The sequence below is a fragment of the Canis lupus genome, chromosome 6, assembly GCF_003254725.2.
Source record: "Canis lupus dingo isolate Sandy chromosome 6, ASM325472v2, whole genome shotgun sequence".
NCBI classification, from domain to species: Eukaryota; Metazoa; Chordata; class Mammalia; order Carnivora; family Canidae; genus Canis; species Canis lupus.
Genome location: NC_064248.1, coordinates 28,156,227 through 28,173,777, shown reverse-complemented (window position 1 = coordinate 28,173,777; position 17,551 = coordinate 28,156,227). Strand labels below are relative to the sequence as shown.

At 47.4% G+C, this 17,551-nt stretch overlaps 1 protein-coding gene and 1 long non-coding RNA gene across 4 annotated transcripts in view; both read left to right on the top strand.

The window, feature by feature from the left end:
• BMERB1 (bMERB domain containing 1) overlaps positions 1-17,551 on the top strand; it is a 130,275-nt gene that overhangs the window by 67,557 nt on the left and 45,167 nt on the right. The gene's annotated exons all lie outside the window — the stretch shown is intronic.
• LOC112640338 (uncharacterized) lies at positions 10,982-12,948 on the top strand. Its single transcript, XR_003123990.2, has 2 exons — positions 10,982-11,305; positions 11,986-12,948. It is a non-coding gene; the product is annotated as an uncharacterized LOC112640338 (long non-coding RNA).

The window sequence follows — 17,551 nt, the reverse complement described above, 5'->3', positions numbered from 1 at the left end:
CAAATTATTCAAAGGATACAGAAAGATGTCAGTGTAGTCAGGATATAAGAGAGGCTCAGTGACATTCTCCAGGGGAGGGGCCAACTTCCAGGCCCCCTGGAGTGGGGAGACTTGCTAGGAGCCTGCAAACAATAGTGGGTGATATTGACAGCTCCCCCATCCCTCTACCCAGCCTGGTATTGTACCTGGTGGTGCATCTACCTTGTCAATCTCAGAGGTACACAGTGGACCCCGGATGGACAGGATAGAGATCATTGCCCACTCAGACCCAAACAAACGCCTCTTCCATCATCCTTGGCCTCTCAGGCTAGCAGTCCATGGGTGGCCATTCTTGAATTCAGTAGTACCCTGGCTATTTCTCAGAGCCAGGCCCTCACACAGCTATAGGGGTCCTGTTCTTGCATCCCTTTTAGAGAAGAGAAAATTGGAGGTTAAAAATTTTGTCCATGGTTGCATTAACTAATAAAAAGCCAAGCTAGGATGCAGGGAGTCCAGAGTATTGATTCAGTGAGTGAATGAGGGAAGGAAGAAGGGAGGGAGGGAATGAAGGAAGAAAATTCTTTAAAGAGTATACACCACGAGGGTAGGAATCTTATTCATCTTTCTCACTGTTCTATCTTTCCAGCATTTTGAATTGGGCACTTATTAGGCCAATTATTATTTGTTGAACATGCAGTAAATTATTCTTTTACATTCCGTCCTTACTGAGCAACTTCCCTTCACACACACCACACACACACACACACACACACACACACACACACACACCAGGGCTCTGGGCACAGGGTAAGAGGGGAAATAGAATTTCAGACCATACTAAGCATTTGCAGGCTCAGGTGGAGAAGCGCTGAGTGACAGGAATGTGACAGCTGTTGACTGAGACAGACCCAATGATTGTAGCTGTAATAACCAAGACCAGATTGGTTTTGTCACACCTGCTCTAAAGTAATCAGGTTCATACCCATCAGCTCTTGTGGAGACTATGTGAGTCCGACCACATTTCATGGTTGCGGGTGTCTTCTCACTCTTACTGTCTCCTGCTATATTGACTCATTAGAGAATGGGTCCAACGGCTGCTGCTCCTAACACTCCCAAAGTTTAGCATTTTTCTTTCCTGGATTTCTATGTTCTTTGCTATGTTCTTTGAACCTTGCTGGTTCAACCTCTCCTCTTGCCAGGATGGTGAGGAAATAGAAGAAGGAGATTTACCCAATCCCCAGGGAACTAGAATGAATTGATGAGAAGTGAACTCAGGGATCATCCTGGCTCTCCCACATCCTAGGTGTGTGACCTTGGGCTCAGGACAGAGTATAGAAAAACTGCTGTGTACTCTTCATTCCCCCTGTCTTTGCCCAGCACTTCTGGAATGCAAAGACAAACTCCCGGTTGGATGCCTGCAATCCCACAATCTCACCATCCCACATTGGGTTTTGTCTTGTTCCGCCATCTTGAATTAAGTGTGGTAGAAATGGAAAGGATTTTACTGAGGGCGGCTCAGGCTCAGTAAACAGGACTGAGTCAGGACTTCTCCATACTCTTGCCCTGGAGACAAGTGATTTATTTGGAACCTAAAATGATGAGCTCTCACTTGGGCGGCCAGGTATGCAAGTCAACCCGCCAGGAAGTCATAGTAGTGCTCTACGGGGGTTCTCAGGGAGCTCAGCAGTCAACTTTCAATGAGCCCTGAACACATGTTATCACATCATCTATGGAAAGTGCCTACTAATGGAAGGATGAATCAGGGCAGCCTTCCCTATGCCTTGGTGAAGGTGCCCAAGGTCAGGTTCAGGGAAGGGCTATGAATGACCCCGGTGGGCATGGTGTTGTCACCTTCTCTGTGTCCCTTAGCTTGTACTCTGGTTTATAGGCAGCTAAGCGGCAGCTGGAGATCTCCCTCATGAAGTTTGATGATTTTACGAGCTTCATCTGAATGAGTCAGTGAAAGCCCTCAGTATCACAAAAATGCCTCTGTAATAGGTGCCAAATGTCCAGGCCATAGAGCTTGAAGCCTACTTTGTGGGCTCCTTGATCTCTATGCCACCCAGCTCCCGTCCATCCGCTGCTGCCCCACGTCCGTGCCACTCCCTAGCCTGTCCTACGGAGGCTGTCTCCAACATCACACTCATTTTCTCACCTTTAACTCCGGGCACTGAGTCACACCAACAGCTTCCCATGACTCCGCAGCCCGAGCCAGCCCGGCTCTCCTGCATCCCCAGACCATCCCAGTCCTGCTGTTTAACTGGCTTTCAGATAATTAAGAATCTTCCGCCTCTGAGCAGGGGCAGGGGGTGGTTATCTTCATTTCACACCCGCTTGGTGGATTTTCATAAAAGGGACAGTGTGCTCTGTCACTCAGCTTGCCCTGGGCGGTGGCGGCTTTAAGCAGGGACACTGAGAACCGCAGCGGGCAGGGGAGGCAGGCCAGGGAAGGGAGGATCTCAGGAGCTCGGTGCTCACAGTCCGCTGTTTCCAGAGCCTGGACTTGGACCCCAGTGACCTCATTTTATTTATTTATTTATATTAAGATTGTATTTTTTTATTTGAGACTTAGAGAGCAAGAGACCCAGAGAGATAGAGCGGGAGAGGGGTGAGGGACAGAGGGGAATTAGGGAGAAGCAGGTTCCCCGCTGAGCAGGGAGCCTGACCAGGGACTCGATCCCAGGACCGCAGGATCATGACCTGAGCTGAAGGCAGATGCTCAACCGACTGAGCCACCCGGAGCACCCCAGTTGCTTCATTTCATTAAGAAGTACTCGGTGCGGTGAAGAGGTCAGGCCCTAGGATCCGGCGGAGATTCGGGTTGGGGAGGTGGAAAGTGCGTAAGTTGTAAATAGCAGTTTTTCAATACTTGCAATGCTGAGCAGTGTTCTAAATATTTTACATGCGTTGATTCATTTCATCCTCACCACAACTATAGAGATAGGTAATACCCACCCCACCCCGCTATTTCCCACCCTCCCTGCCAGGAGGAAACTCATGCACAGAGAGGTCAAGTAACTTGCCTGGGGTTGCACAGTGTCCATTAAATAGCAGATAATGACATATCCCAAGCATTCTGGGTCCAGTGTCCATCCCAACCATCATGCCCGGGGGGGTGGGGTGGGGGGTCTCTCAACTGGCTTAGAATCTCACTTTTTACTTGTTACCAACTATCTGCCCTGGAGCAGATTTTTAGCCGTGTTCTAGCTTCAGTTTCTCCCTCTGTCCAGTGGGGCATCGATGTTTCCCTGGCAGCAAGACAGCAAGAAAAGAGAGGATGTGTGTGAAAGTAGGTGCCTGGCTCTTCCTAGGAAATAAGCAGATCCAAATTCCCCTCCTCCCTTTCACTGTTAACACTGAGCTTTGAGAGATTGGAAGGGTTTGGGGCTGCTTAGTCATCCCCAGGGAATACCCAAAAACACATTTGTCTCCCCCAGAAGCTGGGGAGTGGCTCTCCACCAGTAAGACCATCTCTGCTCCGGGGCCTTAACTTTATTGTTACTAGTGTTATTTTTAAAAATGTTTTATACACCTGCATTTTTTTTTTTTGTCTTTAATGAGCTGATGTTCTCAAGTCTTGTTAGGAAAAGCTTCAAGCCAAGAGCAAATTGAAGCATGTGCATTTATATAACTTGACACATCTTAGCCACCTTCAGGGGTTCTGCATCATGCTGGTTGCACTCTGGGTTTTAAATAGCATCCCCTAAGAACAGGTCACTGTTCCCAGAGCCACTGTACACAACAGGTGGGGAGCAATGCCTTTCGATGCAGAAGATCTGAAAAGCAACTTGTTTTGGACAAAATGTACAGGAATGTGAGGAGTTGGGGTGGGGGAGGGAGGAGAGAGGATGGAGGACATTGCAGGTTGGACCTCTGAGTGCAAGGATCCTCCTGAACTTCTAAGCATGCCGGGAAGTAGGGATGAGGGTGGGAATCTCGGCTGATCAAACGGAGAAAGACATGTCCCCCACCTGACACGCTTCTGTTCCAAGTTGCCTTTTGCAGCCAGACCACACTTCAGGAAAGGAAATTCTTCTCTCTTGGAACTCGGACTGCCTTACCAGGACTTCATTCTCTTACATCCAAGGATCTCCTCTGAGTCTCCTGTTTGCTGGGAGACTCTCACAGAGAGAGGCAGAGACACAGGCAGAGGGAGAAGCAGGCTCCATGCAGGGAGCCCACTGCAGGACTCGACCCTGGGACCACTAGATCATACCCTAAGCCAAAGGCAGATGCTCGACTGCTGAGCCACCCAGGCGTCCCACCATCCTAGGCTCTTGTGACAGTTAATTTTATGTGGCAATTTGACTGGGCCATAGGGTGGCCAGATAGTTGGTCATACATTATTCTGGGGGAGTCTGTGAGGGTGTTTCTGGGTGAGATGAACATTCAGATCAATAGACCAAGTAAATCAGATTGCTTTTCCCAAGGTGGGTGGGCCCCATGTGATCCATTGGAGGCCTGAATAGAACAAAAAGGCTGAAAAAGAGGGAACTCTGTCTGCTTTGCTGATGAGCTGGGATATTGATCTTTTCCTCCTGTGGACTTGAACTGAAAAATCAACACTTCTTGGGGCCCGAGCCTGCCAGCTTTGGGACTGGAGCTATACCATCGGCTTTTCTGCTTCTCCAGCTTGCCAATGACAGATCTTGGGACTTCTCAGCCTCCATAATCATGTGAGCCACTTCCTTATAATTAATTAGTAGATCAATTGATCAAACCTCCGATTGTTTCTGTTCCATAGGAGAATCCTGACTAATCAGCCCTGTTTATTCTCAGAAACTTCCATCTGGATGCTTTATCTGGCTTGCAAAGACCTAGGAAGTTGAAGACTGATTAAGATAAAAGGATATTGGTTCTAGCACTTTGTGAAACAGTTGGCATCACCTAGTAAAGATGAGCATGTACTTATTCTACAGCCAGCAGCTTCTTTCCTGGGTAATACCCTAGGGCTGCTCTGTACAACTGGGTAGGCACTAGCTTCACATAGCCATTTCACTTCAAATTCATTGAAATAAAATAGAGGGATACCTGGGTGACTCAGTGGCGAAGTGTCTGCCTTTGGGGCTCAGGTTGTGATCCTGGGGTCCTGGGTCAAATCCCACATCAGGCTCCGCACAGGGAGCCTGCTTCTCCCTCTGCCTGTGTCTCTGCCTCTTCTCTGTGTCTCTCATGAATAAATAAATAAAATCTTTAAAAAAAGAAATGAAAAAAATACAGTCCTTCAGTAGCTACTACACTTCAAGAGCTTCTTAATCAATTGTGCCTAATGGCTGTCCTGCTGGAAGGCATACACATTTTTGTAGAACATTTCCATCATCACAGCAGTGCCCTAAAGAAATGCTCACACATGAGTGCCAGGTGGCATATCCCAGGATATTCTTATCAGCCTTGTTTGTAAGAGCAAAAAACTGGAAACAGCTCAAGTGTTTATAGGCAGTAGAAAAGGACAAATGAGTTGTGGCCTAGTCACTCCGTGGAATACTATATAGCAGTGAAAATGGATGGTCTCCAGGCATTAACCCAGATGCATCTCAAAAATAAGACTTTCAGTCAAGATGATGTAAAGATCAAAATGTCTAAAACCAAATAATGTGCAGGTATTCATATAAAGATATATAAAATTATAAATATAATATATAATATATAATATAATATATAATATTAATATATAATAATATAATATAATATATAATATATATAATATGTATATACTATATAAAATTATAAATAAATTTATAAGATATAAATTATAGAAAGAAAAAGCATTACAAGAAGCTCAGCCTAGTGATTACCTCTGAGGGAATGAGGGAAACTCAAAGGAACAGGGCACAATGGGGCTTCTAAGGGTCCCATACAGGTTATGACTTAGGCAAGATGATGGGAACATAACTATTTATTACTCCACAAAAGACATATATTTATTTTATGCCTACTTTTGTATATAGTTCACAAACACACACATGCACATTTTTTCCCAATTTTTTTTGTGGCAAAATATACATAAACATCAAATTTACCATTGTGATCATTTGTGAGTGTAGAGTTCAGTGGTATTAAGAATATTTACACTGTTGTGCAACCATTACCTCTGTCCATCTCCAGAACTTTCCAACTTGCAAAATTGAAATCCTTTATCCATCACACAACAACTCACCATTTGCCCCCCAGCCCCTGGCAACCACAGTTGGCTTTCTGCCCCTGAGATTTCGACTACTCTAATTTCCTTATATAAATGGAATCATACAGTGTTTGTCTTTTTGGACACACATGCACCTTTTACTTTTGCTTTTTTTTTTTTTTTTTTTTTTTTTTAGAGAGGGAGAGAGTGCATGAGTGTCAATGGGAGAGGGGAAGGACAGAGGGAGAAGGAGAGAGAGAACCTTAAGCAGGCTCCAAACCCAGTACAGAGCCCAATGCTGGGCTCAATCTCATGACCCTGAGATCATGACCTGAGCCAAAATCAAGAGACGGACACTCAACTGACTGAGCCACCCAGGTGCCCCCACAAGCACCTTTTTAAAGGAAAAATGCTAGGAAAGGGAAGGAAGTTTATGATCTTCACATCTATGTTGCAGGTACATCAAACCCGGTATGTCCAAGTCCAAACTCATGACCCCCATGCCATCCCACAGCCCTGTCCCCACCAAATGTAGCTCTGCAAATGGCCCAGCACCATCATCTACTCACGGAAATACCAAAATCTAAAGTCAGACACCATTCTCGATTCCTTCCAATTTGCCACCTTGCATAGTTAATGCACCCCCAAATTGAGTCAATTTTACCTCCTAAAGTAGTTTTTAAAACTGTCCACTTTCCTCCCCCGCCACAGTCGTCACCCAAGTGTGCATTCCCATCTCAGTCTTGGATCTCAAGAGCATCCCAGCTTTCCACCCTGCTGCTGCCCTCCACGCCAGGGTCGCCAGGGTCGAACAGCCAGAGGAAGCCTCTTAAATGCAAATCAGGCCACAGTCCCAGTGTTAAACACCCTCCATAATTTGTTACTGTGACCAAGCCTGGATCTGGTTCCAGTGAGTCTGTTCCTGTCTCTTCTGCCCTCTGTTCTTCATCTTTCCTCCACCCTCAGCCGCCACCACTGATCGGCATCCCATGGGCACCCTTCAGTTCCCCCACATATACTCCAGGCCCTGTCCTGCCACGGGGCCATTTCCAATGCTGTTTCCTCTGCCTGGACTCCTTCTCCTGCCACCCTCTTTGCCTGGTTATCTCTCTCTCTCCCTCCAGGGCTTAGATCCAGGTTTGCATCTGAGGGGAAGCCTTCCCAGCATTTCCCAGACTGTGTCCAGTCTGATCCCCATAACCGCGATCCTTTCCTTAGATTCCCTCCATTTATAAATACATGCATTGGTGTGAGTATGTGTTCAGTATCCTTCTCCAACCTGACACTGGCCTTGATGGAAGCAGAGGCTGAGCTGTTTGCACCCCTAGCAGTATTGGCGGCACCCAACGCGTGCCCAAACTCAGAGCAGGTGCACAGTGAATATCTACCATACAGATGAGCAAGAGTATTCATCTTCCCACTTGTCCCCACACCCGACCCGTTGCAAGGGCTCCCCTGGGGCTGGCAAGTCCAGGCAGGGAGAGCTTCCTGGCCCTCTGAAGGGTTATCTGGATCCAGTTCGTAGCCTTCCTGCAGAATGACAGTGTGATGCAGTAGCTTGCAGTGTAGATGCTTTGCTATGTGCATGAGTTTCTCGTGGCTGCTGTAACAATCTACCACAGAGTCGGTGTTTTTTGTCTTTTTTTTTAAAGATCTTATTCATTTATTCGGCAGAGAGAGGGAAGGTGCACAAGCAGGGAGAGAGGCAGAGGGAGAACCAGGGAGCCACCACCGAGCAGGGAGCCCCACGTGGGGCTTGATCCCAGGACCCTGGGATCATGACCCGAGCCAAAGGCAGATGCTTAACCCATGGAGCCACCCAGGTGCCCAGAGCTGGTGCCTTAAAATAACACACACTTATGCTCTAACAGTTCTGGAGGCCAGCGGTCTGAAATCAGTTTCACTGGGCTCAAGTCAAGCATCAGCAGGATCATGCTCCTTCTGGAGGCTCCTTCTGGACGATCTTTTTCCTTGTGTTTTCCAGTTTCTAGAGCTGCGTTTCTTGCAGTCCTTGGCTGGTGGTCCCCTCCTCCCCTGTCAAAGCCAGAAGAATGGAATCTTGAAATCCCTCTCTGCTGACGTCTCCTGTCTCCTTTCCTCTTCTGCGTCCAGTCTCGCTCTGTCTCCCTCTTATAAGGATACTTGTGATTACATTTTGTTTGTTTTAAAGATTTTATTTATTTATTCATGACAGACAGAGAGACAGAGAGGCAGAGACACAGGCAGAGAGAGAAGCAGGCCCCATGCAGGGAGCCCGATGTGGGACTTGACCCCGGGTCTCCAGGATCCCACCCCAGGCCGAAGGCGGCACCAAACCGCTGGGCCACTGGGGCTGCCCTGTGATTACATTTTGAACCCACCTAAATAACCCCAGGAAGATCTCTCCGTCTCAAGAGCCCTGATGTGATCACACCCCCAAAACCGCTTTTGCCACACAGGTTAACATAATCCCAGATCCCAGGGATTAGGACACGCATATCTTTGAGGGACATTGTTCAGCTGACCACAGTAGGAGAGACAATTGCAATGCACATAAGGGCTCAAGGTTGAGCTGGGGTCCCAGCGTGGCAGTGACAGTGACAGATAGGGCCATCGCCAGGCTGAGCAGAGGAGAAGGCACAACTCCATGGGGAGAAAGAACCCTCATTGCTTTATCTTATGCTAAGTTCTCATTATTTTTTGAAATCTCCCAAAGAAACAGCATCTTATGAGACAGGGCGGGGGTGGGGGGGTGGGGAGCGAGCCTCAGTAATGCAAATAGAGAGGCCCGACAAGGGTTTTTGCGCTCTCTTTGCTTGTTTCTGGAACAACGCTGATTTGAGTGGCAGCAGAGGTTGAGAAGTGCTTGTCCCTGTCACTGGCTGGTCTCAACCGAGGGCTCCGCTTTTCCTCTGCGCTCAGAATCAGAGGATGCTGGACAGGGCCGCCTCAGTTCCACGTTTCTCTTCAAATGAGAGCCAGCCCTCCCTTGAGATTTCCCGGGGTGGGAGGCTCACGGAGAGAGGGAAGGACGGAAAGTACAAAGGGCTTAGCAGGTGTGCCTGGGGGTTCCGGGTCCTTAAGCTTAGCTGCCCCCCCTCCCCCGGAAATGTAAATATCCTGATTTACATCTTTCACTTCATTTAATTGGCTGCCATTCACTGAATGATCAGATAGGGGATCTGATCTGAATTTCCATCTGGAATTTTGACCCACTCTGGGTCATTCTGTCCTTGGTCCCCTAAACTCCTCAGGGGGTTTGGGTTAGATTCAGTCAATCCAAGACACTCCGGGCTGGCTTCTGCCGGTGGGAAGGCAGCCTCTGTTTTCACTTCTGGGTGTCCTCGCCTTTGACAGCGTTGCCTTCTGATAAAGAGAGAGACCTCTACTTGCTCCAGGTGAGATTATCCCTACGTTTGAACGCTAGCCCTGCCACTTACAAGCTGTGCAGTCTTGGGCAAACACCTTAACCTCTCTGGGCCTCCAGCTGTCTCATCTGCCAAACGGGAAAGGCTCTGACATCACGCAGGGGGCTTACGGGGAGTAAAAGTAGTCACTTACAGATGGAGTGCCCAGCCTCGTGCCTGCCACAATGTAAGTGCTCAGTAAATGTTACTTTTCTTTCCTTCTGGAAGAAATCGAGTTTGGAAACGAACAGGTGCATCCTTAAGAGCAGACGTGGGGCCCACGCTCTGGATTTTTAGTAATAGTTATTTAGCTTGAAAAGGGGGCATAGAAGAAGGGGGGATTGGAAGGCGGCACGAAGATCTCCACGGCGAGGATGTATGGATTGGAGAGGAGAAGGCTCGGGGCACCTGATAGGTCTCGAGACAGCTGAAGGATTGGCCCATGGAAGGCGGAGTCTGTTTCTCCTACATGCAACCGGGACCAAACATAGACGCCGCCAGTGAATCAGCTTACCATCTCAGCCCAAGAGAGGCCTCTCGAAACACTCGGAGCTATAAAAAGTTGGAGCCTTGGGAGGTAATGAGTTTCCACACCTGGGGATTATCAAGAGTTTATTTATTCCTTCCTTCATGCAGCCGGCATCTACCGTATAATTACCGTGTGTCATGTCCTGGGAACGTGGGAATGAACAGTGTAGATGGGAGCTCTGCCCCAGTGCAGCCCGAGGGAGGACATAAAAGCTGCGTGACTCCTGGGGGATGTGCGGAAGCTTCAGATGGGCGATGGGGTGGGCCAGTGGGTGCCAGGGTGCTATGCTCAACTCTTAAGGCTGTCACGTTTATTGATTTCCCTGACATCTCCTGAGCACCCCCACGGTGCCACGCACGATGCTGAACTTCTTATGTGGATCGCCTGCTTTCATCTCCATAGCAACCTGACGAGGCAACTACTATTGTGAGCCACATTTAACAGGGGAGGAGATTGTGTTTCATGGAAGTGAAGAGACTTGCCCAAGATCACCCATCTAAGAACTAGCAGGATTGGGATTCTAGATGCAGCAGCCTGGCCCTGGCGCCTGGCTCTGCGGTGCTCACCCAGTGCCAATCCTTGACTTCCAGCCTATCCCCTCTCCTTAGAGAACCAGTTCCAGGTGTAGGGCTGGTTCCTGTCTCTCCTTACTCCCCTCCCCCTGGCCAGAGCTGACTGGTCCAGATGAGCTCAGTCTGGGCAGATCAGAGTCTCTCTCCTGAGATACACAGAGACTGGGCCAGTTCGGTGATGGATTTGCAAACCAAAGACACTGGATGAGCACAGAAGGCCTATCTTCGGGAAGGAGGACAGCACAGCTGCCCCCAGCATAGCAAATGAGAAAGATTCTTGTCCCCGGAAGCAGAGAATGACATTACATTCCAATGCCAGTCTCCAAGCAGCTCAGCTGAACTGGGCCTTTCCATAAGATGTCACATCTTCTTCCCCCCTGGGTGTCCACTGTCCAGACCCTTGGAGAAATGTCTGACACCCGGGTTTCTGCAGTCTGGAGAAACCCAAAGCCTGCTGCTGTGATGTTACTGAATTTCAGGGTTTCCCTGCTCAGCTCTTCTCTGCTCCCAGGCTTGGTTTCCTGCATCCTGGAACCCCATCCACGTGGGTAGGAAACTTGGTTGCTTCACCAGTTTCCATAACGACAGAATGTAACAAAGCCCTATGCTACTCCCATAGGTCATCCGAGGAGTTGTCGAACTAGACATCCAGAAAGGGCTTGCACTGAGCTCTTCACAGCAATGAAAAAACCCACAGTTGGCATTCCTGGCTAATGAGGTCCTTTTAGCTATCCTGTACTGAGCGGTTCCTTTTTCTTTTTCTTTTCTTTTTTTTTTTTACCTCACAGGGCCCAGGCTCAACCACCTTGCTTGCTATCTCCTAGCTCAAACCTCTCAGTTCTAAGGAAGACAACCTCCCTTCCCTGTCTTCGTCTTTTTTTTTTTTAAGGTTTATTTATTTGAGAAAGAGCAGGGGGAGGGGCAGAGGGAGACCGAGAGAGAGAGAGAATCTCAAGCTAATTCCATGCTGAGCTTGGAGCCTGATATGGGCCTTAATCCCAGGACCCTGAGATCATGACCTGAGCCGAAACCAAGAGTTGGATGCTCACCTGACCCAGCCACCCAGGTGCACCCTGCTCCCTGTTTCATGCAGAGCAATTTCACCTGCTTCCAAGAAACCATGGCACAAGAGATGCTAGGGCTCTCGGGAACCCTACTCCATCTGTTCGTCAGGTTATAATTGAGCAAAAACTCTTTCTTCCCCAAGAATCATCTAGATACCAGCTGTTGAGGTACTAATATTTCTCCCCATTTTTTACACCTTTACTAAACTATCTTTCATCAAGTGAGCTTGAGGGAATTTCTATTCCTTCTAAGCCCATGCTGGGAGGTTCTGTTGAAACCGAAGCTCTGCTGAGAACTCCATTTCTCAGAATCCCTTTCCTTGTCTGGTTCCAGATGAAAGGTGGGAGATCTGAGAGACAGACGGGAAGTGCAGTGTTTACTCGCTGAGGGCCACCAGATTTAGATGAGGAGGTAATCAGAGAGAGGAGGCCATGGAGGTTCCAGCGCACCCTCACTCTCCCTAACTTATCATCCAGCTGACATCCCAACTGCCAGCCCTGCTGACCAACAGCTGTCCTCCGTCTTCTAGACACCTGGCAGGCAAGACAACAGCCTCCCAAAGATCCCTCCACCTGCTTTCCCTCTACGGCCCCACCTCACCAGCTAGATGTGCCTGACTTCTCAGATGGGCTGGCTGGTGACTCCTCTGGTCTTCCACAGCCCCTCCCAGACCTTTGCATCCCCAGCTCCTCCCACGATTATGAAAGGCCTAATTCCTACCATACATCCCTTACCCCATGATTCATGGTGGCTCTGCTTCTCTGATGGAGCCCTGACCCATACGCATCCAGAGCCTTTACAGAAAAAGCAGCCAGAGGCTGGAGGCAGTAAATCACATGGGAATCACATGGAGAGCTTTAGAGAAAATGCTGATGCCTGGGTCTTGTGCTAGAGTCTGATTTAATTGACCCCAGGTTTGTAGTGCAGCCATTGCAAGTTTTAAAAGCAGTTGGGGGTGATTGTGCCCACCTCCACCTCCCACCGCACAGACGTCCCTTCACCTCTTCCCTGGGTGAAGTAGAAGCTGGTTGCTTACAGATGACTCATCTTCTTACTTTCTCTTTATAATTTTTTTCTTGATGAAAATTGGTCTCAGCCTGAAAGTATAAAATCTGTCCAACATTAGCATGGCTCCTGGCATGCCAATAGGTACCTCTCTTTCGAGTTGCTTCAAATCGTGATTGGAATCAGAATGAAATGTATGTTTGTGGTCTCCCATGGCATATGAAAATCCCAGTGCCATCTGTTGTCTTCATCATCGTGTCCGTTATCAAAATACATTGATTAAGACTTTAATTGAACCTGGTTCTGTATTTACCAAGAAAATCACAACAATTAGCTTTCTAAAAGCTTGTCACCGAAAGCCGAATTTAAAATCATTCAGCAACGATTGCTTTCATTTTGCTCCGTTGCCCACCTGTTTTTGACTTCTAAAAACCCAATACACAGTCTCCCTTGTTTGTTTTAATTTTTTAAAAGAGCTCAAGTGAGCCAGCTGAGGGTTGAGAGATAGGGAATTTCTGAGCTTCTGCACTGAACCGCAGAGGGATTTGGGGATCAGAATGTAATATGATAAAGGTGGATCCTGGAGCTGGATGGTGCAGACATTTGCTCTCGGCCTTACCACTGACGAACTGCACACACTCAAAGCCTCAAATCCTGTAAAACTGGTGCAATTAAAGTTCACACCTCATAGCACTGGAGTGAGGAATAAATGAATGAATGCATGAAAAGAACTTAGCATAGAGCGCAGCCCCTGTAAGCACCTCCTATGTCTTAGTCATGGGAATGCTCACCGAAGCCTGCCTGTGATTCCAAGAGGAAGTTACAGAATGAGCACTTGGCTCAAGACAAAAATTGTCCGTTTATAAAATGAGATGCAAATTTCACTTTGAAAGCAACACTTCAGGAAATGCCTGAAAAAAACTACCATTTTGTCTTCACATGAGGTTTCTTCAGATGGGAGTTTGGTGAGCTGTACCAGGTCATTAAAAGGGAATCTTGCACCTTCCTGCCCCACACCACAAGGGGGGATGATGACTATCCAGTGCTGTTCCAGGTCTTCAGGAGTTCGGGCTGCCCCTTAGACCCGCCAGGACTGGCCTTTCAGGTTCTGGGGGAAAATTGCACCTGCTGCTAGAACAATTTAGAGTAGATGCATCGCAGTCTGTCATCGGCTGGGATTAAATTCAGGGAGACTTGCCCAGAGCATCATTAACTGCCTGGAAGAGTCAGCCCTCTGGCCATCTGTTGTCTGCTGTGACTCTGTCTGGTTCTCCCTTTGGTCACATTGAGCCTTCTTGAGAAACTTCAAGAGGTCCTCTCCCCTTGCTACGCTGGCACAGTTAACAAGACACACGGCGCGGTCAGCGGTTCTGCATTGTGGCCGAACCAGCTTTGGACTGGAGGACAGGACCGGGGTTGAGATCTCGGCTATGTGACCTCAGGTGATTCAGTTGGTCCAGTTTTTCCCAACGTGGGCTGCAGTCTGGGGTGATGTTAGGTGGTAGCCGGGGAAACATTCATTGAGAATTCGTTTTCACATCTTTTAAGGAAAAATATTGGTTCGCCATCTACGATGCTGTCAAAAGTTTTATATCAAAATGTTTTCGTATGGAAAGAAAAATATTGAGTAATAGTGGAGCAGGCATGAGACCTGGAGGTCATTGCCATGGTGTCAGGCACATGACCAATGTTCAGGAAACACTGACCTCACCCCAGTGAGCCTTCTTTCCTGCAAGGGGCATGTGAATATTGCCTCTTCTGGGGGAGGTGAGGTAGTCACTACAGATAGAGGAAGCCTATGGAAGGATCGAAGGTCAAGAACTGTATTTGTGTTAGAGCTGTGTCCCAGCTGAGCAGCTCACCAGCTGTGTGATCTTGGGCAACTTGTTTACCTTCTCTGTAACTCTTTTGTTTAGTGTGATGTTATTGATCAAATATGTGTCATTTTTCCATACCAATTCTCTGATTCTCTGACCCTAATGGAATACCCAACAATTTAATTCAATTTTGACACTATCTACCTGGAGTCAAGGTTGGATCCCACAAAATAAAGGACTCGTTTCCACAACACTGCCCTCACTTCAGATGCCCATCACAGGTCCCCAGGTACCTACGCTACTGTCCAGCCAACTACAAATTCAGGGTTCTCATGACCAGTCCCCCCAGATTGGAGAATTTGCTAGATCGACTCACAGAATCTAGGGAAGCATTTTGCTTGTGTGGACTGGTTTATTATGAAGGATACAATCAGGAATAGCCAAATGGAAGAGATGTGTAGGGCACAAGATAGGGATGGTGGGGTGATGCAAGAGCTTCCATTTCCTTTCTGGGCACACTGCCCTTCCCAGCTCATGTGTGTCCACCAACCCAGAAACTCCTTGAATCACATCATTCAAATGTTTTTATAACTCAACCTGCATTCCCTTCCTCTCTTCTGAAGGAGGTGTGTGTGTGTGTGTGTGTTGTGTGTGTGTGTGTGTGTGTGTGTGTGTCTGAAAGCTCCCAGCTTCTAATCATATGGTTGGTCTTTCTGGTGACCATCCCCTACAAGAAGCTTTCTAGGGGTCCCACTATGACCCCCTCATTGGCATAGACTCTGGTGTTTGTGCCTGAGCGGGTCATTATGAATAAGGAAAGACTCTCCTTTCCCTCGGAGAAATTCCACCAAAGGTTTTAGGAGCTTTGTGCCAGAAACCAGGAACAAAGACCAAATAGAAAGATAATAGTTCCCTCTTATCTGAGGGGATACTTCCAAGACCCCCCAGGTAGATGACTGAAACCACAGATAGTACCAAACTCTATGTATACACTATGTTTTTTCATATATATATATATATGAGAAAGTTTCACTTATAAATTAGGCACAGTAAGAGATTCGCAACAGTAGCTAATAATAAAATAGAACAATTACAATACAGTGTAACAAAAGTTATGTGAATATGGCCTCTCAATGAATATCTCAGTCCTGTACTCACCCTTCTTCTTGTGATGACGTGAGATGATAAATGCCTAAGTAATGAGATGAAATGAGGGGAATGACGTAAGTGTTGTGACCTAGCGTTAGGCTACCACTGACCTGACCATACACTAACAAGAGGATCATCTGCTTCTGGACCACCCACGTGACCGCGGGTAACTGAAACCATGGAAAGAGGAATCGTGGATAAGGGGGGAGTTATGTATTTTACTTTATTTCTTAAATTTTTTTAAAGAGAAAGGGGGCGCCTGGGTGGCTCAGTGGTTGAGGGTCTGCCTTTGGCTCAGGGTGTGATCCTGGGGTCCTGGGATCGAGTCCCGCATAAGGCTCCCCGCAAGGAGCCTGCTTCTCCCTCTGCTGTGTCTCTGCCTCTCTCTATGTGTCTCTCATGAATAAATAAGTTAAAAATCTTTTAAAAAAGAGACAGAGGTTGGGGGGACACCCGGGTGGCTCAGCAGTTGAATGTCTGCCTTTGGCTCAGGGTATGATCCTGGGGTCCCGGGATTGAGTCCCACATCGGGCTCCCTACATGGAGCCTGTTTCTCCTCCCTCTGCCTGTGTCTCTGCCTCTCTCTGTGTATCTCTCATGAATGAATAAACAAAATCTTAAAGAGAGAGAGAGAGAATGGGGGAGAGGCAGAGGGAGAGGGAGAGAGAGAGAATCTCAAGCAGGCTCCATGCCCAGCTCAGAGCTCCATGCAGAGCTCAATCTCATGGCCCTGAGATCATGACCTGGGCCAAAATCAAGAGTCGGATGCTTAACTAACTGAGCCACCCAGGCACCTCAGGACTGCTGTATTTTATTATACCACACTTGTTTTCCTCAGAGTGAGTTACCTGATAGGGATTACTTTGTGAAGAGCAGGTAAGCTATATACAAAAGTCATGATGGTACCTAAGATATAGTAACTACTCAATAAATACTAGCCATGATGTTGCTGCTATGTGAGAGATTACCAGATATAAAGTGTTGAAAAATGTCAACTGAATGTGTTGAGAAGAAGCCAGAGTCTTTTTTATTACACCTTTTAAAAAAGATTTACTTCTTTATTTGAGAGAGAGTGTGTGTGTGAATGAAGGTGAAGTGGGGGGCGAGGGATCTCAAGGAGACTCCATGCTCAGCACGGAGCCTGATGTGGGACTTGATCTCACAACTTTGAGCTGAAATCAAGTTGGATGCTTAACCAACGGAGCCATCCAGGGACCCCTTATTACACTTTTTAAATAAAAATTACAAATTGGAAATAAGGTAAAGAGGATGGAGGGAGCATGTCCTTTTCATAGAGGAGCATTATTTAGAGGCCTGTCCAAGCATTATTGAATTATCTGGGGTGTGCATGTATTTGACTCTCTCACCTACTATTTGACCAGAACACCGACACTAGGAAATTACATGTTAACCTGTGGATTTTATCCAGAACTAACTCTAAAGGTTATGATTTTATTCATTCCAACCTAGCAATCTCGTTCCAAGACTGTCATTAAAAAGTGCCCATGAATCCAGTTTCTTAAATGCTCTGAGAATGAGCCTTACCATCTTACTGCTTCCCTAATGAGTTAAATACCTTTTGACAAGTGTTTGTTCTCGATCTGTAGGAGTCACTGTTTTAAATTTTGAAACTATGCTCCTGCATGATCATCAAAGTGCCAGGTCCCAGAGAGTTCCCCATGCCCACGATTTAGTTCAATAAGCATTCCCAGGGCACATTCCATGTGCGAGGCACCGTGCTGGGCACCACAGGAATGATGAGAAATGGGTAGGACTGGTCCCCAGAGCCAAGGATTTCATTAATTACTTATGGGGAGATAGGAAATATATAAATTAATTATTCCACTGTGAGGAAGAGAAAAGAACCTCTAGAGGTAGCCAAGAGCTGGCCAGGTACTCGTAGGCCAAGTGTTCTCCTGCCGGACATA